The following is a 25,880-nucleotide window of genomic DNA, read 5'->3' as shown; positions in this document are numbered from 1 at the left end:
ATTCGAAGTTTAACGGACCCACGGAGGCCCATCCCTGGGCAGTCTGGGCTTCGCGGACCCCCGGTCAGGCCCCCAATTCCAGAGCGGGCCCAACTGCGGCAAACGCAGCCACCAGCCCGGCTCCAGACTCGGGAAGACCGCGCCTCTGAGCGTCCGGCAGCCGCCCTCGTCCATTCAGGGTTTCAGTGATCCCGGGAAACCGGTCTCACCAGGACTCCGCCCGGCCTGGCAGCTCCCGTTTCCAAACTCAGACCCGTGTGTGGAAGAGGCCATTATTTCTACGGGATCGCTGTGCTCCTGGAACAGCGAGGGGCACACAAAGTTGCTTCACCGCAGCGACAGCTCTAGGAACCCCGGCTCCGCCCTCGGGCCGCCTCCTCCGAGTCCCCGCCCCTCCGCCCCGGCCCAACTCCGGTCCCGCCCGCCCCTGTGCTCCGGGCGCAGCTCCGCCACTACTCGCGACCGGGTTACCCCGCCCATCTCGTGGCCCCACCCCTTGCTCGAGGCGACCAATGAGCGTCCCCAAACACCCTGCAGCTCCCGCCCCTCGAAAGGCACCCCGCCCACTAGCCGGTGTAACCAATGAGCGTCCCCGCGTGCTCCTGGCCCCACCCCTTCCAGCAGGCCCCGCCCCGGGCGCGGGGCGTTGCCGTGGCCGTGCCTCCGCCGCCCGCGCGGAGCCAGATGCCGCCCCCTTCGCCGGTCCCTCCTCCGGCGGCCTGGCGCCTCCCTCCCTCCCCGCTGCGGTGACTCACGGAGCGGGAGGCGGAGGCTGAGGTGGCCGCTCCCGCTGCTTCTGCTTCTGCTGCTGCTGCCGCCGCCGCGGCTGCTCGGGGTGAGCGTGCCCCGGAATAGGCCGCCGCGCGTCGCGCACGGACCCGCAGCCCACGCCGGCCCGGCCGGGTCGGGCGGCCCAGGTAAGCGCCGAGGCCAGCCCGCGCCCGGAGCGCCCGGGCCGCGCCGCCCCTGGGATCGGGGGAGCCGCCGGCTCTTTGTCTCCCGGGGAGGGGCCGCGGAGGGCACCCCCGACCCCGCTCGGACCCGCCGGCTGGGCCCCCGGCGCGGCGCCCAGGTCTGGGCCAGGCCTCCTCGCCCCGCCGGGCCGCCGTTCCCCTCCGCCGCTCGCCGGCCCCGCCGAAGCCCACCCTGCGGGGTCCTCACCTTCTCGCGGAGGGCGCCTCCACAGGTGTCCGAGCCACCCGCCCTGTAGCTCACCTCGCCGCGTCGGCTGGCTGTCATCCTCTGTCAGCACTCCAGGTCCTGCGTCCTGTCTCTTCCCTCACCTGAGCCCCACTCAGCATCCTGACCCTGTGCATAGAGCTCCTCCATATTCCCCCAAACTAAATGCTGCCAAGGTCTGGCCACTGGGCTGCCCTTCCTCCCTCTAGTTTGCTGAACTCCCGGCTCCCCTTTCCGCCTCTCCCCCTGAGTGTTCCTGAAAGGTACACATTGTAGGCACATGTCTCACCTGGATGGCCAGCTGTTGGTGAGCCTGCACAATTAACCACTTGGAGCCCCAAACTGCGCTCCTCCTTCCCATCACCCCCAGCCCAGCCACCTTCCTTTTTCTGGAACCTGGTATTCAAGACTCCTAGCTCTGGACACCCACCCTGTGAGGCCCACACGCGCCCCTCCCTCTGGGTGCCGAACTTGTCGGAGCAGTGCCTGCTGTCAGGTTAGCCCCTGGGAAGGCCGGGGAGGCCTGTGTTGGCAGCAAATCAAGAGTTTTATGAGTAATGAGATGTGTGGCTTTGCAGCACCTCCTATCTGAGGATCTAAGTATGCTGTAGCTGTTAGTTATTTTGTGTCCTGCCGCTCAGAAGTCAGGGGAGTGTGCCTGGCTGACTGCTGGGTAAATTGAGGCACAGGGTGTGTTGGTAAGGGACCCCGGGGCAAGTGGGAGTTTGTTCTGAGGTGCTGTTCCTCCTTGATTCTCAGCTTCCTGCTACAACTGCTGGGCTCTAGTTCCTGGCTTTAGACGGTACATGATACTGATCTTTTGGACCATTAGAGTATCCATAGATACCAATTTCCTGCCCCTTAAAGCAGGACTGAATCCTAAAGGTGCCAGCTGTTAAATGCCAGTGTGTCATTCATGGTTTCTGGGTGGAGTTCGTGGTCCTTGTAAATACAAGTTGCCTCTATGGGCTAGAGATTCATCCATTCACCAGTGAGTGCTTACTAGTCAGGCACTAGTCCAAGCATGGGGCCCCCTGCCCTCCTGCGGCCCACACTTGAAAGAGGAGGGAGTAAACAATTAAGCAGACAGATTAATTTCAGTAGCGGTACGTGCTATGAAGGTGGGAAGGACCAGTTTGGGGTTTATTCCACGTGCAGTTAGAAGCCATTGGAGGATTTTCAGCAGACGTGATAAGATCTAAATCTAAGTTCTCAAAGATCGTTCTGGCTGCTATATCGTGACTGGATTACAAGAGGCAAACACAGAAGCAGGGATACCCCCAGCTGCCTGGCACGAGGTGATGGAGGCTTGGGGGCCCAGCGTGGTAACAGTGAAAGCGAAGAGGTGGAACAGTCTGCTCCCCTGGGAGAAGCTGAGCTGTAAAGCAAACCTTCATGGAACATCGACCGAGATTTCAGTGTCAAGCAGAGAACTTCTAGACCTGACCATGCCCAGGTGCAGCTCAGCAAAGCTTACTCAGCACCTGTTGTGAGCCAGACTGTGCTGGACTCTAGGGCAGGGGTGGGGAGCCTTTTTTCTGCCAAGGGCCTTTTGGATATTTATAACATCATACAAAATTATCAACTTAAAAATTAGCCTGCTGCCTAGTGGTGTGGGTCAGCAGTTGAGCATTGACACAGGAACCAAGAGGTCACCGGTTCTATTCCTAGTAGGGCTCCTGCCCAGCCAGGTTGCGGGCTCGATCCCCAGCAGGGGATGTGCAGGAGACAGCCAATCAATGATGTTTTTTCTCATCGATATTTCTATCCCTCTATCCCACTCTGTTCCTCTCTCTCTCTAAAAAAATCAATAAAAATATATATTTTTTTAGCCTCGCCGGTTTGGCTCAGTGGATGGAGCCTCGGTCTGCAGATTGAAGGGTTTGATTCTGGTCAAGGGCACATACCTCGGTTGCAGGCTTCTCCCCTCCCCAGCCAGGCTCTTCTGGTCACGGTGTGTGCACGAGGCAACCAATTGATGTGTTTCTCTCACATTGATATTTCTGTCTGTCTTTCCCTCTCTCTTCCACTCTGTCTGAAAATCAGTGGGAAAATATATTTGGGTGAGGATTAAAAAATAAATGAATGAATAAATAAATAAATAAAATAAATAAAAATTAGCCTGCTATATTTGGTCAAACAGTTAATTAACTCACCCTGAATGCCTTGGCAGGGCCAGACCAAGTGATTTCTCGGGCCTTACATGGCCCACGGGCTGAACGTTCCCCACCCCTGCTCTAGGGGTACAAACATGAACAAGGGGAATAGGGAGTAGTCCCCACGATATAACCATTCTCACAGAGGGGTTACCTCCTCCTTGTTGGAAAGAGGGCTGTGGGTTTAAAAACCATTTGAAGTGGAGGAGGGCAGAGCATGCTAGGCTTCGTTCCCACATCTAGCTGCATTTAAATGAGAGCATTATAGCCCTTTCGCCGCTGTAAGATGTTGCCCAAAGAAATTGGAACTGCTCTTAGGTAGGAGAACATGGACAAGATCCATGGCCATGAACTTGTACCATGAACCAGAATAAAACTTGATCTCCATGCCGCTCCAAATCTGTGCTGTCAGAACACGTCAGAACTAGAGGACCTCAGGGGTTACATAGGCCAGCCCCATTTTTATGGTTGGGGACCTATGGCCCAAGAGGCTGAATAGCTCTTGAAATCCCATAGCAGTTTGTACATTTTTCTTATGGCACCCGCCACTTTCTGCCTCTATCTCAGCTCCATGTGTACGTGCATGACTCAAAGCTTCCTGAGACCAGGATGGCTATTGGGTTCATCTTTGCATTTCTCACAGTGCCTCAGTCAGTGTCCTGTACCAAAAGTAAACTCATCAAGTATTGGTTGATGTGCCTGGGTGTTTCACAGCATCTAAAACTGGAAGCCAGCATTCCTGACCCTTGTCCCTCCTTGTCTTTTCATCAGACCACACTTCCTTTCAGATTCCCAGATTTCTCCTCATCCGGTGTGCAGCACTGGTGAGCCCAGCAGTCTCCATCTCACGGAGCGCCCAGGACAGGGCAGCCCCTCCTTGATGGGTGTGCTCTCTCCAGCCCTGCCTACAAGGAACAGCTGCTGGGTTTGGATCTTGGTTCTGCCATAATGAGCTGCGTGACCTTGACCCCTACGATATAAACTTCATTACACCATGTAACGTGACCCCTCTGTGCCTCAGTTTCCCATCTATAAAATAATAATACTTTCATTATTGAAAGAAGGGAGGATTAAATTAAGTAACACCTGTCAGAAGCTTAGAGCAGCACTGAGTGCCTGCTTGGTGTAAGTAGCAGCTATTATTTCACCATTATTTATTTACCTGATCTCCCAACAGAATTTAAGCTCTTTGGGTGCAGAGATTTTGTCTTTTTTATTTTGTGTGTGTGTCTACTGTTCTAGTTCAGTGCCTAAACTTTGTAGGTCCTCAGTAAATATTGGTTCAATTGAATGATTCATTGAACCACCTACTAAGTGCCAGGCATTGTTTCGGGTGCTGGAGATGTAACCAAGAACAAGATCACCAAGATACGTGGTCTAATGAAGTTTATCTTGTAGTGAGACAGCCAGTAAACAAATAGACAAGTGAACAAACTAACCTGGAATGGTGAAAAGAGACAGGGAGAATAAAACTGGGCACTGAGATGGAGAGTGACTGGGGTGAGGGTTAGGTCATAACTTTAGCTAGCTCTGAGGAGGTGATTTGGAATGGACACCCCGTCGATGGGCAGAGAGGACAGCAGGAGCAGGAGCAAAAAGCCCAGCGGGACTGGAACGAGGTGGGCGAGGGGTTGGTAGGGGCTGAATCTGTGACCACAGGGAGGAGTTTGGATTTGACTCTTTAATTCTGAACAGTGGGAAGTCACTGCGCAGGCATCTTCCTGGTGTCCACCTGGCCAAGAGCAGGACACTAGGACGAGCAGTGAGTGGGCTCTCCTCGGCCTTGGAAGACTTTGGGAGGCCGGGAGGCCAGCAATGACAAGTTTATTCCCATCAAGTTCCTCATTTTTCTGGCCGAGATACCTAGGTCCTAGGACAGTGGTCGGCAAACTGCGGCTCGCGAGCCACATGCGGCTCTTTGGCCCCTTGAGTGTGGCTCTTCCACAAAATACCACGGCCTGGGCGAGTCTATTTTTGAAGAAGTGGCATTAGAAGAAGTTTAAGTTCAAAAAATTTGGCTCTCAAAAGGAATTTCAATCGTTGTACTGTTGATATTTGGCTCTGTTGACTAATGAGTTTGCCGACCACTGTCCTAGGAGATATGGGGCCATTGGTGAGGTTGGTGAAGGTGCAGGCATGTGTCTGTGTGTCCTGCAGACTCCACTGAGCCTTCTTTCCCCCTGAGTACATAAGTGATCAGTAACATTTCTTGAGTTGAATGAATGAGCATTGCCAGATCTTAGCATGTTGTCCTATACAAGGGCATGTCCTATGTTCTCTGCTTGCTTCTGCATGAGTTAAAGCTTCTTACCTTGGTACTGACTCTAAAGTAACCTTGGAGTTTTGCTGTTCTTCAAATGTGCACCAAAGACACCCACACACAAACATGTCACAGTGTCTCTGTTGGGGGAATACCAAGATTGACAGGGCAGCTTTCTGCCACCCCAACCCATCCCCCCACACCCTTCTCTTCCAGTCTCCCACTGATATCACCAGGCCCCCTATAGAGGGTTGGGCCACACTGTCACTGTTTGGTCACTCGATCAGGGGCACAGTGGTACCTAGAAAGCGTCGGCTATCTTTGGTGGAGTTGGGAAGCTCAGCAGAGCACTCAGAGAATGGCATTTCAAACCGAGGGCTCCAGCTCGCCAGGAATCCAGAGTTGGCCTCCTTAGACTGGGTGCAGTTGGCCAGCTTTTCAACTCCTCATTCAGGCATCTCCTTGTCAGTTAGTGTCCATGATGCCACTTGCTCTTAACCTTGAGAGGCCAACAGGAGTTAGTGGGAATCAAATAGGACTTTTGTGTTGTAAGTCACCGTCAGGGTCCTGGGGCATTTCATGGGCAGGATGCGAAATGCCGGTTAGTCATCTGTCATCTGTAGCCTTGTAAAAACTGAACAGTGTGGGTGCAACCATTTTCTCAAGTAACTGCGTTTTGTGTTTCTTTTTTTAATTACAAGAGTGATATGTGCTCATTTAGAAAATGAGGAAATGAATGATAGTGGCCTTTCTCATACATTATCTCACTTAATCCTCACTGTCGTTTCTGAGATACACACCATTATTACCATTTTACAGATTCAGAAGCTGAGGCCTAGAAAGGTTAAGTAACTTGTTTGAGGTCAAGCTAGTCGGGAACAGAGTCAGATTCAAACCGAGGAAGTATGTAGGGCTCCTGAGCCTCAGTGAACTCTGAGCACCCTGTTAGATGCTGCTTCTTAGCATAAAGGACAGAGAAGAACAGAATCTCGCCCAAGCCCCGCTGGGTGGCATTGTTAGGGTCCAGAGTTAGCTCACTGGCTGATGCAAAGAGCTTGAATCCTACGCCCTTTCCCTGTCTCTTCTGACCTTGGGCAAGCTAATTAACCTCCATTTGCCTTCCTTTCCCCAACGGTAAAGGTGGATAATGATACCTGTGCCTTCATAGCTCGCAGGGCCATTGTGATGTGTGAGCCAAGGTGCTTTTGAACCTCTTTATGAAAGGGTGCTGAGCACCGACTGCTGTTACACTCAGTTATTAAAGACCTATTAGGCCCTGATCCTCCACGAAGCCTTGTTAAAAGGGGAAGACAACAGTCCCAGCGGGGAAGGTGGCGTGATTGGCCCAAACCTTGTTTTCCTCCTGAAGTTTCTCAGTGAGTGAGGGTCATGAGTCTTTCTCCACTCTTCATGGTCATATTGTACTGTGTGAGCTTCTGTACGCAGGTGTGTGTGCCACGCATCATAACACGGTCGAGGACCATTCATAGCAGGGCAGAGAAGGGGTTAAAGGGCTTGGGTTCTAATCCTGCCTGTGATGTCTTCATAAAAAAGCCCAAAACACAGAGATCCAAGGAGCAATGGCTGTCTTCCATTTGTCCTTCCTTCCCTCCCTCCCAATGATTCATTAATTCAATTAATAAATATTTACTGAGCTTTGATTACAGTGCGGGTCCCACTGGGAATTCTCTGGTGAGCAGGGTAAAAAGAATTATTCCCTTATAGTCTAGGGCCAAGAGGCTTATTATCTAGCTGGAGTTGTGTGAATAAAGAAAAAGCCTGCTGGTGAGTGTTTTGCATCTCAGGGAAAGTCAGGATGTAATTTCCAGGGGTGCACATCGGCCCCATGGGGACCTGCCCTGGGAGGGCATTGAAGGTGGAGGGCTGGGTTTGGCTTCCCAGAAGAGCAAGGGAAGAGCTCACAGAATAGAGCCCTCTGTGCCCCACTTACCAAAAGCTGCCCTCGGTGTGGGCATCTGTATTAACAATTAGCGCCTGGCAGCGGTGGTTAGTAGGAACTCCATTTCCGCTTAAGGCCTTAAGCCTGTGTTACTGGAGTTCAAGTCAGGGAGAGCTCAAGATCAGGGGGATGGGCTCTTTCCAAAGTTTTTTGAAGTTATGCCACCAATCTAGTGCCTTTCTTATGAATAACCGCCAGACCTGTCTCTCCAGAATTCTCTCCCTGCCGGATAGGTCTCCCTCTGCTAACTTGGGAAAAAGGCATATGGCAGCAGGTGGCTGTGGGTGGCTGTTCGGTGCTCTCCGGCATGCTCACGGTGAGAACTGATGCCTGTGGACCCCTGTTTGATCCTTGATCCCCGGTTTGGGGTCAATATTCACAGAGTGGGGTGGAGGAAGGTTCTTTCTTCCCTGAGTCTGCCCAGCACCAGGCCTCGGGGTCCCTTCAAAGAGCAAGGCCGGGGAGGCCCAGCAGTTCATGAGAAAGCACACAGTGTTCCTGCTCCCTCCAGCCAGGCCTGGGGTGGAGAGGGCAAAGGGCTGGCAGAGGCATCTGCCCACGGGCGGAGAGAGAGGAAGGCGCCAGGACAGCGTGGTGTGCTGCTGGGCGATGTTACTTTCACCCAGACCCCGACATGTCGCCGTCTTCCTGGTGCTAGCCAGCTGCCCCCTCAGTCTGGGGGGCCCCAGAATCATTCATCATCTGATCAGGAGGAAATGGCTGGCTCGGCAAGGAGACCGGGTCACTCAGTCCCTAGACTTGCCCACAGGGACGCCGGTTCAGCTGGGAGAATGTGACCCACTTTCATATCCCCTCCCACGTGGAGAGCGGGGTGGGAGTCTTTTGGAGACCAGCTCCAATTAAGGTTTTTTCAGGCCTGAGTATCTCCTGAGTATCCAACCCACATGTTTCCTGCTGTGGAATTCTGTGGTCCGTGTCCCTGAACCGAAAACAACCCGAGGCAGTGAAGTTACGCCTTGTTGTCCTGCAGTCCTGGATGCTGCCAGCGGAGCTCCCCGTGGGGATCAGGGTCCCTTGGGTTCAAACACCTCTCTCAATGTGAGCCCCGCCCTGCTCTTCCTGCTAAGTCACCAGGCAAACCAGGGGCCCAGGTTCCAAAGGTCAGCCTTGGCCTCCCTGTTCAGACCAAGGCCTCACAGCCCCAGGCAGCCCAGCTTCCGACAGACCCATCCTGACCCCCATCCTTGCAGGTCATCCTTCTGCTGCAGGAATGTGAACGGAAACGTGTTCCGGGCCCTCTGGGTTTCGTCCATTCTCTGCAGGTGGAGGACATTTGAATGGTTTTCCGATTGTAATTTTGTGTTTCTCCTGTGTGCGGTTGGGGGCGGAGGGAGCCTGCTTTAAATGCATGGAGCTGTGAGTACTGCCAACATGATTTGGGGATTTTAAGCTGGTGAAGTGGTGGTTAAGAGCCCCTAAATGATCCATTTACAAAGGAAGCAGCAAAAGGGGAGGCAGGGAAACTGCTAAGGTGAGCTCCGCTAGGCTGTGACCTCAGCCCTGTGAGCTTCCGGACTGAGGCAGAGGCTGTGCAGCCACTCCCCCCACCCCCACCCCCCACTGTGTCTGTCCCCATTGTTGGCACTGCCCAGTGGCCTTTTGAGGCACATGGTGTTCCTCTGGCCGACACTGGAGTTGCAGGAAGACAGGGGTGCCAGTGATTTTTAGTAGGACCTGGTGGGGCTTGCAGGCCAGCAAGCCGGCTGTGGGGGCGTCTGTCCAGGCCCTGGCTCTGTTTTCCTGCACGGAGCAGCCTTCCAGAGCGTATGGTGGGACAGGGTGGAGTGGAGTCACCAGAACAAATGTCCTTCCTCCCATCTGGTGTGAAGGTGCCGCTGCCACCTGCCAGGCAGCACGTGCCCATCGCCTCACGGTTGCCCCAGGTGGTGGCTGCCCACCCTCACGTCCCATCTCTTGGAAGAGAAGAGTGCTCCTGGGCCTGTGAGCAGTGATGGGGGAGCTCGAATGCTCAGCACCGGGCACTGCACTGGACTGGCGACCTCCCAGAAAAGATCTTTCTTTTGTTCTCATATTCTGACCCGACTCCACTTCCTTTAAAAGAAAAATCATTCGTTGGAGTAGGTAGTGCACACACATAGTCCAGAATTGAGAAGGCTACATGGAGAACACTGTCCTCCTCCTTCCCTGGATTCCCATCCCCGAAAGAGACCATGCTAGCCGTCTTGTGCATCTAACCAGAGACATCCTGCATGTGTACAAGTGCACCGTGCACACGTGCGACCGCACACAGACCTGACATGCACTGCTTTGTTTCATACTGTAACACAGTGCTCTGCACTTAACTTCTTCCACTTAGCAGTAAATACTAGAACTCTCCACACCACCACCACCACCACCACCACCACCGTCCGCTAATACCTCCGGAGCATTTCCTGTGGCTATCGCGGAAAGTGCCTTACTTATATCAACTCATTCACTCCTCACAGCAGCCCTATGAACTAATACTGTTATTGCCAACAGTTTGCAGATGAGTAAACTGAGGCACAGAGAGACTAAGTTACTTGTCTAAGGTCATTTAGAACTATCTCACTCACTTTAATGGTTTCATGACATTCTTTTGATTGGTTACATTTTGATTTTTTAAAACTAGTCAACTGTTGGTGAGCACTTAAGTTCTCTGTCTTTTGTTAGTATGAACCAGGAGGATTCTAATACACGTATCTTTGTGCGTTTGTGTAAGTGTATCTGTAGGATAAATTCCTTCAGGCTGAATTGTTAGAGCAGAGGGTACATCTGTTTCGGTTTTTAGTTTTGCCAAATTGACCTTCATGGAGAATCTCACGTTTTACATACCCACTAAAATTGTACAAGAGTACCTATTTCCCTGATACCTTGGTAGAAATTAAAATTTTTAAAAATATTTTTTTTATTGATTTCAGAGAGGAAGGGAGAGGGAGAGAGGAGAAACATCAATGATGAGAGAGAATCATTGATCAGCTGCCTCCTGCACGCCCCCTGCTGGGATCGAACCCACAACCCGGGTATGTGCCCCTTGACCAAAATTGAACCCAGGACCCTTTGGTCCAAAGGCCTGCGCTCCACTGAGCCAAACACCCTAGGGCTGTTGTTAAACTTTTTTATTGTTGCTAATCTGATTGTTGAAAAGTGGCATATTATAATTTTAATTTGCATTTTCTTTATGAGGAAATAAAACAATTTCACATCTTTAAGAGCCATTTATGAATAATCTATTATATTGTTTGACCATTTCTTTCTTGATTTGGCCATCTTTTTCTTATTGATCTATAGCTACTATTTATATATTAAGGCAATTTATCCCATAGCTGTGATATATGCTACACATATTTCCACAATTTGTCATTGTTCTTTTGATTATGTTTTTTTTTCTCATACAGAGAGTTTGCTTTTTATATAATCAGATTTTTAAATCTTTAATCACTTCTAGGTTTTATTTCATATTTTTTTCTTATCCCACTGTTGTTGTTTTTCTGTTTTCTTCTGATATACATATTCTCGCTTCCCTAAATTTAAAAATTGGCTCCATAGCCAAGGCATCAAACCCGGCATCACCAGGAATGGGGCAGACCGGCATTGTGTGCCTCCAGTGGGGCCTCGACAGCATCAGCTGCGGCAGCTTCTTGCCATAATGCTTACTCTGATCTGGACAAATCCGATTGTCCGGGACTCTAACAAACGTCAATGTCGTGATAAACAAGGAGAAGCTGGTGAGCCATTCTAGGCTAAAGGAGGTGAAAGAGCGCGAGAACCAAATGCAATTGAGATCCTCCATTGGGTCCTGGGTTAAAAACCAGTAACGGCCAAAGAGAGGGGAGTGGGGCTGGGGAGATTTGGATATAGGTCAGTATTAAATTCCTTGGGGTGAAAATAGTTGGGGAAATTTGGATATGGGTCAGTATTAAATTCCTTGGAGTGAAAATAGTTGAGGAAATTCGGATATGGGTCAATATTAAATTCCTTGGGGTGAAAATAGCTGGGGAGATTTGGATATGGGTCAATATTAAATTCCTTGGGGTGAAAATAGTTGGGGAGATTTGGATATGGGTCAGTATTAAATTCCTTGGGGTGAAAATAGTTGGGGAGATTTGGATATGGGTCAATATTAAATTCCTTGGGGTGAAAATAGTTGGGGAGATTTGGATATGGGTCAATATTAAATTCCTTGGGGTGAAAATAGTTGGGGAGATTTGGATATGGGTCAATATTAAATTCCTTGGGGTGAAAATAGTTGAGGAAATTTGGATATGGGTCAGTATTAAATTCTTGGGGTGAAAATAGTTGGGGAGATTTGGATATGGGTCAGTATTAAATTCCTTGGGGTGAAAATGGCTCTGCAGGAGAAAGGCCTTAGGAGAAACATAATGAGGCACTTAGCACAGCATCGGACATCGCAGCTTGCTTTCAAACGCTCCGGATGAAGAGCAAACACCCTCATACACCCACAGCGTGGAGAGGCGGGAGACTAAGGCGCACAGGGTTAGCAGGGAGGGCTCTCGGGGCAGGTGTGGGGATGTCCCTGGAGCTGTTCTTTCAGCTTTTCTGTGGCTTTGACATTTTTCAAAATCAAAAGGCAAGGAGAAAAGAACAACAGCTTTGTTCCACCTGGAATTTATTTTGGTTTCAGTCCCCTTGGCTTTGCCGGCTCTCGGGCCATTGTCCTGGATTTCTGGTTCTTGCCCCTTTTTATAGCACAGCCAGCGTCTGTTGCCCTCTCTCAGGAACTCCTCTTTTGGGTGAGCTCTTCTTTTTGGACTTGGACTTGTTTATGATTGAGTATCTTTCTGGCAGACACATGACTTTTCTAGAAGCAGGTGAGAACTGGCGTGCACTGATGCCTGCTTTTTGGTTTTGTTTTCTTTTAACCTTATGTGTCCCAAGTAAGTTTGCAAGGGAATCTAGTTCTCTGCGACGCCGTCCTCCTCAGGAAAACCACCACACCGACGTGCCTGTAACTAGCTGCGCTCAGCAAACCTAGATGGGAGCTTTCCCCTCAGGTGAGAGTTCTTGCAGGAGGTCAAGGTCTGCTTGGGGTCTGTGGACATGGGCTTGTCAGAGACTGCTGGGTTTCATTTCCTGAACTGTGACGGCCTTAGGTGAGTAACTGGCTGTCCAACCAGGAGTCTTTTGCCAGGGGAGCGCTCACAGGCCAGTCTTGCCCGGAGCTTCTGCCACCTTCCGTGGCTGGGTGACTAATGGGTTAGTGGCTTTGGGAACGGGGATGTCATTACAAATGGATGATGGGGATTTGGCTCCTGAACCTGGTTATCTGGGTGCGCCTGTCTGGGTGTTTATGCCTCCACCCCTTGGGAATGGGGACAGTTTCTTGGAGCCCTCCCAGCCCCTGTGGCCTCCATTCCATTCCTGTCCACAGTCTGAGCTTTTCCACAGTGGCCCCCAGCACACCCTCCAGGTGACAGTGGTGCCTTAGGAGCTGCATTAGCTGTGATCCCCTCTCAGAGCAGTGTGTGCATTTTCTCTGGTCAGTCCTCACCTCGCCTCCTGCCTCCGCCCCCCGCCCCCCCCCCCCCCGGTCCTTACCTTCCCATGGGACAGGTTTAGTGACCCCCCAGGACTCCTCGTCCTCACGCTGCTTCCCCAGTGAGTTACAGAAAGAAGCACATGTAGGTTCTGGAGTTGTCTTTGTTTAAAATATTTTTGATTCTGATTATCGGCTTGTTCAACATTTCGGAAGGAAGGAAACCAAGTCTTCAGCAGCCTCTTAGGGGAGGTTTCCTCCTTCCTTGGATTATTTTTTGTTCGGAGCGAGCTGGAGGGAAGGGAGAGGGAAGTCACTGCCTGTGGAGTAGGCAGAGCAGTTATCCAAACAAACAGTGTGTGGCTCATGGGACAGTGCAGGTGTGATGAATCCTTGCAAACTGTAACAATGGTGTGGGTATGTTTAGAGCCCATGTCCACAGAACCCAAACATATCTATATTCTTATGCAAATTAGCTCATACCTATATACTGAAAGCCTATAAGAAGAGGGCAGTATCCCTAAATCCTATTTTCTTTTAATATATTTTGATTGATTTCAGAGAAGAAAGGAGAGATACTAGTAGAAACATCAGTGATGAGAATCATTAATCTGCTGCCTCCTGCACGCCCCCTACTGGGGATGGAGCTGGGCATGTGCCCTGACCAGGAATCGAACCTCAACCTCCTCGTTCATAGGTTGATGCTCCACCATTGACCCACACCAGCCAGGCTAAAACCTATTTTCTTAAGAGATTAGAGAAGTTTCACCCAGGAAACCACACCTAGAGCCCGTCAGCTGGGGCCTGAGGACAGCCACCCCCAGAGCTGGGCAGTGAGCAGGGGCCGGCTCTGGAGGCCAAGCGGCTGCAGCCTGCCCATGTAGGGGCATGCACTACTGGGGGCCGAGCTCTCGCCCTGCAGGCAACTCGATTGACTTAATGACCTACTTGTTGCAATGGGAACCTGGAGGCGCCCTGACCCTGGATTCTGAGGGGCTGCAGTGAACCAGGTTCAGGAGGCTTATTCATTTGACCCAGTTCTTGGAGACTGTAACGGAGGAAGAGCTGGGGAGGGCAGTGATTCCTGGGCGGACCTGCCTGCCGCTGGGCTCTGGGAGGGCCGGGCGGGCCGTGCCTGGGCCTGCCTCTGGGATCAAGGCTTGTCCCTGCGAGAAGGAGGTTTGGTGTGAACGTGTCCATATGGGTCGCAGTGGAGGGACCTTTTGCAGCTCCCGACAAATAAACAGCACTGTGTCACTTCCCCCTTCCTCATTCAGAACAAAGAAACCCTGCACATCTGACATTGCCCTGGGCAGCAGGGTTGCCGTGCCCATGCTTCTGTGGCCGAAATGAACATGCTGGCATCCTTCTCTGAAGGTGACTAAGGTCCGTGAAACCTCCTGGCCAGGCTCCTTCCCTGGGGTTTTAGGCTTGGAGCTGGTCCTTCCAGCCTCAGGTGACTTCTGCTAACTCCTTGAGAACACCGACCAGCGGTACAAACCAGGTTTTCCCTTGGTGAGGGGCGGAGGTCAGCAGGCTGGGGCGCCTCAGACGCTAATGTAGGTCACAGGAGAGAAAAAGGTCCTTCTGCCACCAGCTTGCGTGGGCGGCTTTTGGTACTGGCAGGTGCTCAGCCCACGAGGGTGGCCCAGCCTGGGAGCCCAGGAGGGGGTGGGCGCTTCCATCCCTTGAGAGCTGAGGGTTCCAGCCCTTACAGTCACTTATATCTAGGCCAGGGTTCAGGAGTCTGCATTGCCCACTCCCTGGAACCTGCCAGAGGCCGAAGGTCACAAGTCAGACTGAGTCAGAGGACCTTCCGGAGCAGGATTCTGTAGGTGCTGGTTCCTGACTCCACGGCTCAGGCTCCCCCCGGGCCAGGTCTCAGGGCTCCAGCTGTTCTCTGGGAAGAAAGAAAGAATCTTTGTAAAGTCAGTCAAAAGATGCCTTTTTTCCCTTCTGTCATTGTTCCCCTGCTGTGCGGAGAGGAGATAAAACCGCCACCTGCGTGTCCCTTGGTCAGAACTCTAGAGCTAATGACTCCCGGGATGGGGAGTGCCCGGGGCAGCGGAAACCTCCCAGGCTCCCATTCCCTTCCGGGCTGCATTGTTCTCAGACTGCCAGGGCTGGCCCGCCAGGTCCCCTTTCTGAGCTGTAAAGAGGGGGGTTTCTCCCAATGCAGGACTCAAAGAGACAGTGAGATTGGGTAACTTTTTCTGTGAACCAGGCCAAAATCACAGGTACATTTTTATACTAGAAGTTCTAAACAGAAGCCTTAGACCAGTCCAGTTACATCAACATGTTAATCTGCACAGACAAGCTCCTTCTGTGCCTCCGAGTCTCAGATTCTCTGAGGTAAGGACATCCGGAGGCCCGGAGGCTTCCTTCGAGGTCCCCAAGTGACTCTAACACAGCCGTGACCGGCAGCACTTTTCAGCCGTCCAGATCCTTCAGCACAAGGACCTCCGGCTCTTCCGGGGCCACGGAAATATTGGAGACGTGAAAAAAAAGGATCTGCTCCCTCCGCTCTCTGAGTTATGTGAGCATTCTGTTTAATGTGATGTGGGTCCATTTTACCCTGTCTCTGAAAATAAGGCTGCCTGGGGCCTATGAAGGCCTTCAGACCAGCTTGTGGCCTGCCCTCAGCGGGCGTCCAGTTTGGAGATGGGAACAGAGATGCAGATGCCCAGGTGCCATGCCAGGGCAGTGCTGTGAGTGGAGGAAATTTGGGCGGGTGTGCAAACACAGGCGTGCAGGCTGCCCAGAGAAGGTACCGACAGAATGGTGAGCAGTCAGGGGGGAAGTGTTCTAGGCCGAGGGACCAGCAGATGGGAAGGCCCGGAGGGGCTGAAGCAGCCTGGTGCAGTGGCCGCTCTGAGGGAACACTGAGCAGGGTTTCTCTCCCCCAGTGCTATGGAATGGGGGCCAGACAACTCCTTGTTGTGGCAGCTGTCCTGTGCATCGTAGGGTGCTGAGCCACCTCCCTGGCACCTACCCAGTAGCATCCTCCCAGTTATGACAGCCAGAGCCCTGCCCAGGGGTCAAGCATCGATCTATGAACCAGGAGGTCACATTCAATTTCTGGTCAGGGCGCATGCCCGGGTTCCAGGGTCCATCCCCAGTAGGGGGCCATGCAGGAGGCAGCTGAGCAATCATTCTCTCTCATTGATGTTTCATCTCTCTCTCCTTCTCCCTTCCTCTCTGGAATAATAAAAAAAAAAAAAATTAAATTAAAAAACAAAAAAGAAATGTCTTGGGACATTGCCAAATGCCCCCAACTGAGGACAGCCAGGATCTGACTGCCTGCCCTGCACCAGGGCGAAGTGGTGTCATGTGCAAGAGTGGCCTGTGGGGCTTGCTCAGAGGGAGAGTCACGCCACGGAAAGGAGGGTGCACCCCCAGGTCTAGCCTAACCTCGGTTTTCTGTGTTGAGACCTTCCGCGTGGTCATCGGGACAGCAGGGAAGGATGGCCATGTCCTGGTTGTTACCGGGCTGTTTTCAGTCATGTCCGGGGGATCTGATTCCTATGCTTCGTGAAGGGCCTTCATCAGAGTGGTGTGCACCTGCAGCAGTACACACCGCAGTGCTGTGAAGGGGCAGGTCGAAGCTCTGAGGGTAATTCCATGGTAATTGTTGAGAGTTCTGGAATCAGACCTGGGCCAGCAGATCTCTGGCCAGAGATAAGACGGGCCCATCTGTATTTGAGCTTCACAGATGCTCCCCACTCGTGAGGGCCAGCCCTGGCTGGTGAGGTGTGATCGGGTGGGATATAGACATAGCTACACACACATCCAGGCGCGCGCGCGCACACACACACACACACACACACACACACACTTGTTTTCCTGAGCCATTTGAGAGTAAGTTGCAAGCATTGAGGCATTTCCCCCTTAAATACTTCGGCCTGTATCTCTTAGGAACCAGGATTCTTTGCAACATAATCACAGGATAATCATCATACTCAACAATATAATGTTGATACAATACTATCCTATACTATATAATAAAAGCCTGATATGCTAAGTGTCCGGTCGTCCAGTCGCAGTTCAACCAATCAAAGTGTAATATGCTAATGACATGCTAAGGCCGCTCAACCGCTTGCTATGACGTGCACTGACCACCAGGGGGCAGACGCTCCAACCAGTAGGTTAGTTTGGTGCTGGGGTCTGGCTGATCAGGACTGAGTGAGATGGGCAGACATGCCCTGGAGCTCTCCTGTGGTCCATTCCCAGCTGGCCAACCTCCTGCATCCCTCTCCAGTCCCAATCATGCACTGGTGGGGTCCCTTGGCCTGGCCTGCGTCCTCTCACAATCGGTTTCTTCCCGATCCTGCAGACCAGGCCGAGGGTCCCCACTGGTGCACAAATTCGTGCCCTGGGCCCAATAATGGTCTTTAAGACTCCTTTCCCTCCCTCCCGGGATCCCATCAAGGACCATTCACTGTATTTGGTTGATATGCTGCCTTATCTTCTTTTCTGATTGGCAGTAGTTTGGGGCTCTGGGTTTTTTTCTGTAAAGTAGATTTTCATTTTAATTTCAATTAAAATGGCTAACGCATCTACAAATTTCTGAGCCAGAGGGGCTAATAGGATGGAGAGAAAGTATGGATTTCTATCCAGGCTCTGTTACTTATTAGCTCTGTGGCCTTGATCAGGTGATTTACCTTCTCTTGAGCCTCTGTTGTTTCATCTTTAAAATGAGAATAATTCTTACCTCGCAAGCTTGTTGTGAGAACTCAAATGAAAGGAGACGTGTGCTGGACGTGACTGACATTGTGCCTGGCCTTGGAAGTGCTATAGCAACAACAGTAATTATCATTGTTCTGCAGGCTGCCTGGCTTCACAGAGCAGGAAGGAGCTCTGGGTCAGGTTTGAATTGGGGTTGGCGACCTCAGGACAAATTCCTCATCCCGAGCTCATCCCCTAAGAATGGAGCTCATCCCCTAAGAATGGTGCCACGTCCTGCAAACTCCTGACTCGCAGGCCCAGGCCGTCATTAGACCTGTTTTGCTCGTGCTGCTGGAGGGTGCTGAGCCTGGCTCTGGACTGAGGAGGCTGAAACGTTTATTAATTAAGGCAGTTGCTCATGCGGCCCTAGAGTCCGGGAGGTTGCAGCTTAATTACCGAGAGCAGAACTTGTGGAAATTCTCGCTGGTGCCCCAGTTTTGATGTCGCTGGAGGACTGAGGTGCCGCCCCATGTGGACCCCCAGCCAGAGCTGCGGCTCAGGCCTCAGTCTTGCGCCCCTCTTCCTGGCTCTGAGCTAATTTTGATCCATTTGCTTGTATATTAGAGAGCAGGACAGCATGGGGGTAAGAGCTCAGACAACTCGAGCTTGACTCCTGCCCCAGAACTAAGGAGGACTCGCTGGTTGGGTGGTCACAGGCAGGTTACTCTCTGCATCTCTGTGTCCGTACTTGTGAAACCTCACAGGGGTGTTTGTTGTGAAGACTGAAGGTGAAGACTGATTCACATAAGTGGAGGGTTAAGAACAAGGCCTGGCCTAGCCCTGGCTGGGTAGCTCAGTTGGTTAGAGCATTGTTGGGGAGGTTTTGGGTTCCATCCCCAGTCAGGGCTCATACAAGAATCAAACAATGAATGCATGAATAAGTGGAACAAGAAATCAATGTTTCTCTCCCCCGCCTCTCTCTTTCTGTTTCACTCCTTCCCCCCTAACCTCCTTGCCTCCCTCTCACCCTTCCTCTCTCGAAAATCCTCAGATCAATAACATAAACTTATTAAAAGTTTGTATAAAAAACAAACAAACAAAAACAAGGCCTGGCTAATAGTGAGCTAGAAAATGTCAGCTATTACTTTAAGCGCTGATCACAACCAGAGGTGACTTTGCCCCTTAGGGGACATATGACAACATCTTGGAGACATTCTTGTTTGTGTCCATGTAAGAACGTCCGAGCCTGTAAAGAGTTTTTATAAAAAACGTATTTAAGCCAAACAGAGGATATGCCTGGAAGCAAGATCTCAGCAGACTGAGAAAAGTGCTTCCTAGCCCTGGCCGCCTGGCTCGGAGGTTGGAGCGTTAGCCCACAGACTAAAGGGTCACGGGTTCGATTCCCGGCCAAGGGCGCGTACCTCGGTTGCAGGTTCGTCCCAGCCCCTGAGAGGGCACATGTGGGAGGCAACCAATCAATGTGTCTCTCTCAAATCGATGTTTTTCTCTTTCTCCCCCTCCTCTACCTCCGTTTCCCTCTCTCTAAAAAAAAAAAAAAAAAGGAAAAAGAAAAACGCTTCCTAAATGGCAGTTTCTCTTATATTTTTGAAACTAGGGAGGGAAGATTGCATGGAGGTGCGAGAAAGCAAGTGGGGATGGGGTTACGGAGCGTTAACAAGATGTGTTCTCACCCTGGCCCGGTGGCTCAGTTGTTTGGAGCATCAGCCCGATACACCAAGATTGTGGATTCGATCCCTGGTCAGGGCACATATGTGAATTAATCAAGGATGCATCCATAGGTGGAACAACAAATTGATGTTTTTCTCTTCATCTCTAAATCAATAAAAAAAAAGTTTTTAAGGTTATGTGTTCTCTTAAGGGTGGCTTAATCTAGGTGTACAGACACAATAGACAGGGCTTGCTTGAGGCAAAGATAAAGCTTTCACTGAAGAAGTTATATGCCTGCGGCTTAACTTCCCACCATGACCTGTCCTCTTAGGAATTTATGATCAGATCTCCCTATGGGGTTATTTTCTGTGGAACCCCTTTTTCGGCCACAGTTGTCACAACCGGGGGGGGGGGGGGGGCGGCGGGGAGGTGCTATTGGCATCTACATCGTGCACTGTTTAATGTTAGGAATATGTTCTGCATCGTTAGGCGATCTCGTTGTGCGAATATCAAAGTGCATTTACAGAAACCGAGGTGGTACAGCCTTCTACACACCCTGGCTCTGTAGGGGAGGAAAAGTAATGCTTCCTCTACCCTTCTGGGTTCTTGGCTGAGACATCCCTGTAAATAAAGTCAGATTAACAGGAGACAGACAGACAACTTTAATCACGTGTATTTCCTGTATATATGGGAGAGACCCAGGAAAACTGAGTAACTCACCCAAATGGTGGAAGCACCGCCTTAAATACCATCTTCAGCGGAAGACGGAAGAAGATGGGGTGAGGAGTCAGTGGTGGGAGGGTTCCAGGAGAAGCACCGTAAGGAGGGTAAGGTTGGGGTGCAGATCTGAGTTCCGCACTAAGAGTTTCTGGAGGTAAGGTCATCCCCAGTCCCTGGTACAAATGGAGACTTCCCTTACACCTGCAAATGCATTTTCTAAAGGGGAGCTTCTCCTTCTACATGAACTTCTCCCATGTTCCCGTTTCTTAAAGTTCACCAGCCTAGAATAATCCTCGTGCCAAATAGACACATTTGGAGGCAACACGCACTTCCCCTACAGCTCCTGGGCTACACGACTGTGCAGCATGTCACTGGACTGAATACTCTAGGTCTTTGTAACACAGTGGCATTTGTGTAATTACAAGGACTACGATTCGCTGGACAATTGGAATATTTTAGCTCTATTATACTCTTATGGGACCACTGTTGTGTATGGGGTCTGTCGTTGACTGAACGTGACGGTATTAGCTAGGGCCTGGGGTGCTGCTAAATACCCTGTACAATAGTCGGTTATCCCGTCCCAAGTGTCCGTAGTGCCCAAGGCTGAGAACCAGTGACCCGGGCCAGCAGGTAGAAAACACGGGAGGGAGGTCCTGTCCCCCCCCCCCCCCCAGTGGCTCTTCACCCCTCAGCGTTCCTTTGAGCCCGTTGGGAGCTGATGGGAGAACTGGGAAGGAGGGGAGAAAAGGAAGCTGGGGTATTTTAAACCTTTGAATTCTTGTTTTTGTTGACTTTTACCCCCACCCTGTAATGAGAATGCCATTTACATGCATTGTCGTTGCTGCCTTCTGATCCGTCAGTAGTGATAGTGACTAATGTTATTGAGTGTTCCAGGCACTCTCCCAGTGCTTGCTTTACTTGTTATCCCACTTAATTTTCAGCCAGCACTTGAGGCAGGTATCATCAATGCCCCCATTCTATAGATAAGGAGACTGAGGCTTCGAGATGGGAAGGCTCTAAGCTGTCTAAAGTTTAACTCCTGGTCTTTCCCCAACACTGCTCCACCTGTGTCTCCCCCTTCTTGGTTGATAGGAACCCCCACCTTCAGTTGCTCAGCCCACACACCTGGGAGTCACCATCACACCTCCCTCCTCTCACACTCCTCACGGCGCCCACCAGCCCTCCTGACGTCCGGCCCCACTGCCACCGCCTGCCTTCTGCCTGAATTTCTGCCACGGCCTCCTCACTGGTCTCCCCACTTCTGCTCTCACCCCTCAGTCTCTTCTCCATTTTTATGTTGGGGTGGCCCCGCTAAAACCCAAGTCAGACCAGGCCACAGCAGCTGCCCTTTCTTAGAGGTCAAGGTCGGGTTCTCACAGAGGCCTCATGGCCTCCTGTTGCCCTGTCCCCTTACTCGCTTCCCTCACTTCCCTCCTGCTGCCCCACAGCCTTTCATGCTACTCCCCCAGCGCACCCCAATGCCCCTCCCGGGCTCCACCCAGCTCGGCTCCAGGATTCCCTCAGCGCTCCCTCCCCTCCTTCATGGCTTTGCTCAGGGAGGCCCAAGCCGACCACCCACACTGCTGTTTCCCCTCACCCAGCTCTGTGTTTAATCATGTCCCATTGAGTATTTCTTATTTGTTTGTATGTAGGGATTTTTGACTGTTTCTTGTTACACTGTTGTATCCCAGTACACAGTAGGTGCTCAGTAAACTTGCTGACTGAATAAAGAAATGAATGCGTTCCCCAGGCCACACAGCTGGAAGTGGCACTGCCAGGACGCTAAGTCTTCACATGCACTTAGGTCGCTCCTTCTTCCGAAATACGCTCCCTAACTCCCTCCGCTCAGTCCAGTGTGCCGTGTCTCCCAGAAGTGCCCTGGGATCTGGTCGGTCACCACGTTTTGACTCTGTCTCCGCACATAGTCACAGTGACACGGTTCAACCTGCCAAAGTGTCCCAAGCCCAAACCCTCCCGTGCTCACCGACCCTTCCCTGTCCCCTCCCAGCCCAAGCCCCGGCTCTCACCTGGCCCGGTGGGGCTGTCCCCTCCAGCTCTGCTCCAGGCTCTGGTCCACGCTGCACCTTGCTGGTCTTATAAAGTCAGATTCTCCCTGACTCCCCACTGTCAAGCACCTCTCCCACCTCTCAGAGATCCCCCTGTCCAGCGCCGGCTCTCGAGGCCTCAGCCACACCTTCTTCTTCCTCCAGTTCTCCAAGGCCCAGTCTCTTCCTGCTTCAGGACGTTGACACGTGCCCCTGAGCACAGAAGTGGCCCCCACCCCGCTCCCCCTCAGAAGTTTGTGCCATTTATCAGTGTCCGAGGAGGCACCTCCGGGTGTGACTTGATTAACACCCGTCTGCCCCACTCACTGGGCGCCACTCCTCACAGTGGATCATAACTGTTGTTGCTCCCCTGTGTATCTTCGTGCCCAGCACAGGGCCTGGCCGTTTATAGACGCTCAGTAATTGTTTGTTCAGAGAATGTCTGTTCCTTGTGCCTGTCGTGCCCTTCTTCTCTGCCAGCAAACTCCTATTCATCCTTCAAAACCCAGCTCCGTGTCTTCTCCCCAGAGCTCTTTGCAGGTAGTCCCTCCTCCTCTGTGTTCTCGCAGAGCTTTGCACATGCCCTTACTCTGCCGCTTCTCACACTGGGTCAAGCTCTTTTCCTCCCGCCTCAGAGCTGCTCAGGGAGTGGGCGCTGGCCCAGCGTGTCACATGCAGCTGGCGCTCTGGATGTTGTGTCTGACCTGTTGTACCTTGTAGGCTGGTTATCCGTATTGTTTGTATTGTTTTTTGTTCACCTTGCGTAATTCGGTTTCCTCGGTCATTTGGTCACCCCCTGGAAGGCAGGCTCAGTGTCATAGCCCCGCTCTGTATCCCCGCTCTTAGAGCTGACACGGGGCTGTGGACACACAAATCCTTCTTGCGTCCGTGCTGTGTCTACTTCAGGTTGTGGGGCTCTGGGCAGTTTGAGAGCCCTGTGACTTCCTTTTTCTCATTCTAGCCCAGCCATATTACTTGTGGGGCCTAACAGTATTAGGAATTTCAAGCCAGGGACAGCAGAGCTTAAACCCAGAGTGAGGCCCTTCTAACTGCCCAGGCCTCCTGCCCACGAAGCCAGCCCTGATCGCGTGTACCCAAGGGAAGACATGGTAAGGTCATGTTTTCCTTCCCACAAATGGCAAAATGCAGGGTCCCCGGGGCAGTGACCGACCTCTGGCTCTACAGAAACTACATATTAACCTTCTCCACCGTCGCTGAGAACCGCTGCTGTAGAGCCTAAGACCATCGGAAAACACAGATAGTTACATTACGATTCATAACAGTAGCAAAATTACAGTTATGAGGTAGCAACGAAAATAATGTTATGGTTGGGGGTCACCACCACATGAGGAGCTGTATTAAAGGGTCGCGGCATCAGGAAGGTGGAGAACCACTGCTGTAGACAGTAGGAGGCTAATTGGCTGTTGTGGTCGATGAAGAAAGGAAAGCCCCTCAGAAGTGGGGGAAGGTGTCTCTTTTCATCTCGTTTTGAAGGAACGTGGGGACGTGGGTGAAAGTTCCCCAGGGCCCTTGGTATTTGGGTACTTTGATATCTAGAGGAATAAAAGAGCAATTAGTCACTATAAATGTCTGTTCCCACAGGGTAGTCTGAGGGTGATGGCTCCTCCACCCCAGGGCCATTGGTAGTTGAAGGGATACAGAGCAGAGACCCAGAGGGCAGAGACATGTCTACCTGTAGGGGAGGCTGCTGAAATCTCACTTTTTATGGAAAACACATTTCCCTCGGCCCCTCGGGTGAGCGATCAGCTTCCTTTGCAGAAATTGTGAAGACACAGGGTTTCCAAGCTCCCATGGTCCCGTTCCTGCCCTTGGAACAGGTTTCTCAAAGTGTTGTCCTCGGACCCCTGTCCTCACTGCAGGGCTGAGCCGGGAGGCCACCTTGAACCCAGGTGCTGAGGTCTGTGTGCCACAGCGGAGGAGGTTGACCAGGTGGCAGCCCGAGGGCAAGTCTCCCTGGTGACCCCTGCCTGTCCCCCTGTGTCTCCCACCTGTTGGCCTCTTCTCCTTGTCCCTGTTTCTGTTAATTAACCTGCAAAGGGCCTGGGCGATGAGCGGTGTGTGGGAGACAGAAGACAAGAAGACCGTGTTCTTTGATTCCTGGCAGAGGTGTGTTGGGCACAAGCGGTTTTGTGGCCAGGCGAGTAGGTTGTAAGTTACCTGCAACTGTGTTGTGTGTTAGTTTATGCTTCCGTGTACCAGCACAGACACAGTGCACGCCGGGCACAGAGGAGATGGAGCGCAGGGACCTGTGCCTGACTCAGGTTCGGTTTGGAGGGTGCACCTTCGTGTGCGGGTGTGGGGCTTGCCGGTCAGCTGCCCTGGAGTGACTCACTCTGGTCCCAGCACAGCTTCCCTTGGACTTGGTGACTAACTCAGGGGGAGGAGGGTGTGTGCTGACCTGCTTTAGTGGGAAATGACAGCAGGCACAGCCGCAGTCAGCACCTCATCCCAGAGGTGTTGGTGCAGGCTCCTGGGCTGGCCAGACACACAGGTATTTCTGGACGGCGGCAGGGCCGTTGCCATGAGCTTCCCGCCCGCGGCCCTGTATCTGTCAGCACGGGCGTGTGCTCCAGGTTGGACTCCGGCAGCCATTGGGGCCCTCCTGGCTCCTCCCACGACCCATGTTCTGTTTCCACAGGGCCGCACCTTCCTATTTCTCCCGGCGCAGCCCGCCCGCCCGTCACAGTTGAGCGCCTGTTTGCCTGAAGTTAATTTCCAGAAGCAGGTAAGGACCAGGGGAAGGGTGTCTGGGGATGTGGCTTTAGGTCAGTGTTGGGAGGGCCCTTGACTGCGAAGTGAGTGCATCTCATTTCCCTTCTCCACTGTCCCTAATAATGCTCATTCCTTCAGAGGGTGGGTTCCTGCGGGAGTGTGTGGCTCTGCTGGTTACTTTCAGGCTGTTAACATGTAGTTTCTGAAGTGATACTTTATAGAAGCTCTATGAATAGCACAATTATATTGTATTATACTTGTATGCAAATGTAAACGTACATTTCAAATGTGAGCATTTAAAATATATCACTTTTTAAAATTTTTTAATTTTTAATATATTTTTATTGATTTCATAGAGGAAGGGAGAGGGAGAGAGGATAGAAACATCAATGATGAGAGAGAATGATTGATCGGCTGCCTCCTGCACGCCCCCTACTGGGGATCGAGCCCTCAATCCAGGCATGTGCCCTTGACCGGAATCAAATCAGGGAACCTGCAGTCAGCAGGCTAGCACTCTATCCACTGAGCCAAACCGGGTAGGGCTATTTTTGATTTTTTTATTGAATCTATTGGGGTGACACTGGTTAACAAAATTACACAAATTTCAGGTGCACAATTCTGCAACGCAACGTCGATACAGTCTTGTGTGTTCACCATCCCAGGTCAGGTTAATAGATCACATTTTTTAATGGACAAAAGACAACTGTTGGGACCCATGGAGCAGAGGGGGCTTGTGTGTCTAAAGGAGCCCCTGCTGTCTGGCCCAGCCTGAGGTTACCCAGGGTTCTCCAAGCAGGGACAAGATCACCCTGGGCATAAGTGTATATTTCAGTTTACATAAATGTGGGTGTTCACGCAGCAGTAGCTTCACTTTGTAAATACAAACGAGTGCAGGCAGCTGTGTTTGTGTTCAGGGCCACGCGTGCCTGTCAGAGAGCAGCCGGCTTTCGGAGCAGGTTGTCAGAATGGGTCTGACTGCTGCACGCACCATCCAGCA

The 25,880-nt window shown here is 51.8% G+C and overlaps 1 protein-coding gene across 3 annotated transcripts in view; it reads left to right on the top strand.

Moving 5' to 3' along the window:
* The first annotated feature begins 687 nt into the window (after positions 1-687).
* The window catches only part of CTNNBIP1 (catenin beta interacting protein 1), a 62,410-nt gene continuing 37,217 nt past the window's right edge, over positions 688-25,880 (top strand). Inside the window, exons 1-2 of one of the 3 annotated variants that reach the window (XM_054721092.1) lie at positions 689-917; positions 24,810-24,896. The gene's annotated coding sequence lies outside the window, so the exon portion shown is untranslated. Of the gene's footprint in view, positions 918-14,392; positions 14,439-24,809; positions 24,897-25,880 lie in introns of those variants that run through there. The other 2 variants (XM_054721094.1, XM_054721095.1) reach the window with 2 other exon arrangements.

Source organism: Eptesicus fuscus, chromosome 9 (assembly GCF_027574615.1).
Source record: "Eptesicus fuscus isolate TK198812 chromosome 9, DD_ASM_mEF_20220401, whole genome shotgun sequence".
Classification (NCBI taxonomy): Eukaryota; Metazoa; Chordata; class Mammalia; order Chiroptera; family Vespertilionidae; genus Eptesicus; species Eptesicus fuscus.
The sequence above is the reverse complement of the archived record's forward strand: the minus strand, read 5'-3'. Positions and strand labels throughout refer to the sequence as shown.